The following is a 3,043-nucleotide window of genomic DNA, read 5'->3' as shown; positions in this document are numbered from 1 at the left end:
TTCAGTCTCTCTGTTTCTTAATTAAGATTTAATATTTACGTTGTGTAGGACATTTTCATCAAATAGGGAAAACTAATAACTTTCATTTTGTCATTAATGCTTAACAGGTCAGTAATTCATAAATGCATATGAAAGTGCATAAATCAGGGATTTTCAAACTGGGGTTTGTTGGAAATTTCATAGAAAAAAGTTTTTAAATTATTTGACCTAAATAATATGTATTGTGAAAAATAATTTTTTATAATAATTTTTAATTTATAATAATTTGACAACCGGACCCCGCACCTGCGCGGGACATACGCTAGGAAGAAGATTTTTAATTTATAATAATCTTAATGTATTTTGCCTTTAGTATAATAATAACATAAATGCCAAACACAGTTAATCAGATAAAAAAATGGGAGAATTCCAAATTTAGCCCTACACACATTGTTTACATCCGTGCTAGTAATACATGCAATGCAGTCACAGTGTGTCTATAGGAGTGTTTAGCTAATGTGGGGTAATGTAAAGTAGTCTGCGATATGATTTATGCTTTTCTGGAGCCAGGATATGGTTACAACTCATTTTCTTATATGGTCTATGGACCCCCTGAAGTAGCCCTGGCCACCAGATGTCTAAAACTCTAGTTCCGCCACTGCAACTATGACAAAGTTTTCGAACAGTTTTCCATTTGTGTCCATGTATAAATAGCACCTGCATCATCAGTGTATGAAATGGACTGATGTGTTTCAAGCTGGAGAGTTGGACTAAAATAGGAATTCATAGAAAGGGGTGTGTTGATGATGAAACAGGATAAAGCAGCACAGGTCAGGGACGACCGAGACCCGCGTGTGTTTTTGCCTTATTAGAAGAAAGGCATCAGAATGGAGGGGACGTGACTCATGTGGGCGGAGGTCATGGCTGAAACACACACACCAAAAAAAAATTTATACCGGATCCACAAAGGGCACCAAAAAAGACTTTCCAGACATTTTATCTGATCCACGTATGAAAGAGTGTGGCAGGGGGTTATGGGACTTTGGCTCCTAGCGGACTGAAACCAAGTAAGAGAGAGAAAGACACGTAAAGATGTGAAAAGGGTGAGACTTGGTTCTGCTTGAGGACTCGTGGTGCTCATGGGAACTCTTACCACAGCGTTAAACTTTCGTTGGATCTGAAAGAAGATTGGTTTGTAAAAAAAATTAAAAAAATATGTTCACCAAGTCTGCCGTTTTCTATGTGAATATATTTTAAAGGGGTGGTATAATGCCCTTTTCACAGGATGTAAAATAAGTCTTTGATGTCCCCAGAGTGTGTATGTGACATTTTAGCTCAAAATACCCTACAGATAGTTTTGTATTCATGTTAAAGTTGTCACTTTTTGAGGGTGAGCAAAAACACACTGTTTTTGTGTCTGTCCCTTTAAATGCAAATGAGCTGCTGCTCCCGGCACAGGGGGCGGAGCTTCAACAGCTCGTGTCCTTTTACCTCAGACAGACATGCACTGGAAATTTCAAAAACTTTTAGCCTTTTATGTTCAAACCGAAGTCAGACAATGATGGAGAGACTCAAGAAGAAGTGACAACATTTCTGAATGGTTAGTTGGTGAATTTATGTAGCTTATGTTTATGTAGTTATTTATGTAGTTATCTTCTAGTCATTGATTAGCATATTCTGTCTTGATAATCTATAAATCATGTTCCTGGGGGAGGGGTTTATGTACATTTTGAAATGATTAGAAAGTTCAGCATTTATTTCAATTATTTTACATTATAAATGTCTCTACTGTCACTTTCAATCAATTTAATGTCCTTGTCCTTGTCCTTGCCCAACAAAAGTATTAATTTTGTTCAAGAAAAGAATCATGCTGACCCCACACATTTGATCCCAAGTTTATGATTAAGAACTGTTACACAGAAGTGAAGCTTAATGGCAAAATCTCCTTTCTTGCATACAAATGTCTAATTTCTTTCTTTTTTATTTTTTTCCTGTTTGAGTATGAGAGAGAGAAAAAATAAACCTATTATAATGCAACAAAGTTATATGGCATCTCAACCATGATGTACATGTAGATTTTTTTTTTATTTTTTTTATTTTTATGGAATTTTATAATTCTACATCATGCTAGAGATGTGTTCCTCTGTTGTCTCACACCCAAACACTGCTGGACAAGGTCATTCTTCATTCAGTGGGCAGCGTCGCATGACTTATTTTAGGCCTGCAGTGCTATAGGAGCGTTTATAGCTCTGTGTGAATGAGCCGGCCCGTGTTTGATCGTATATGAGTACGAGCACAGGTTTGATAATAGTGTCAGGGCTGCATATAGACGTGTAAAACCCTCCTTTGAAAGTGCGGTGACACTGACATGAACGGAGGGAAACTGGAGGCCTTCCTGCGTTGTTCTGAGAAGTTGTTCTATCAGTGGGTATATGTTAAGCAGGAATGATTAAGGGACATGCTAAAAATATCCAATCGTGAGCTCTGCTCCCTCCCTCTGATGAAAATAAACCTGTACGGTTCACGGCCACTGAAACAAAAACAGGAGGTAATTTCCTAATTTGTCATTTACGATTCAACGTGACTTACAGTACACTTGCAACAAGTTCCATCCTCCTACAGTAACCTTACGATAAGTGTCGCGATCACAATGAACATGATACGTCGGTTTGAACCTACATCCTTTTGGTTAGCAGCCCAGAGCTTTAACCTCTAGACTACTACACCCTAGGAGGTGGAGATCAGTAGGACGTGTTCTTGAATCAACATCCTTTTGTCTGATTGATAGTTTCGAATTTTCTAGCAAGTAAAAGGCATTTTAGTACAATTGTAAAAGCTGTGGTTCACTTGTCCTTTTGCTGTGAAATCTTTACTGATTTTTAAAGTAAAAATAGCTTTTATATTGTTTGTAATATTTCAAGGTGAACACGTACTGGACTAAAGCGACTTAGGTTTTTAGAAAAATCATGTTAAAATGTCATTATTAAATATGATCCATCAGGATTTTGAGGAATGTTTATTTGCTCATCTCTTAATCATCTTTGTATTGCATTGCATTATATGT

The sequence above is a fragment of the Phoxinus phoxinus genome, assembly GCF_949152265.1.
Source record: "Phoxinus phoxinus genome assembly, chromosome: 10".
In the NCBI taxonomy this organism is placed as follows: Eukaryota; Metazoa; Chordata; class Actinopteri; order Cypriniformes; family Leuciscidae; genus Phoxinus; species Phoxinus phoxinus.
Note: the sequence above shows the minus strand (reverse complement) of the source record.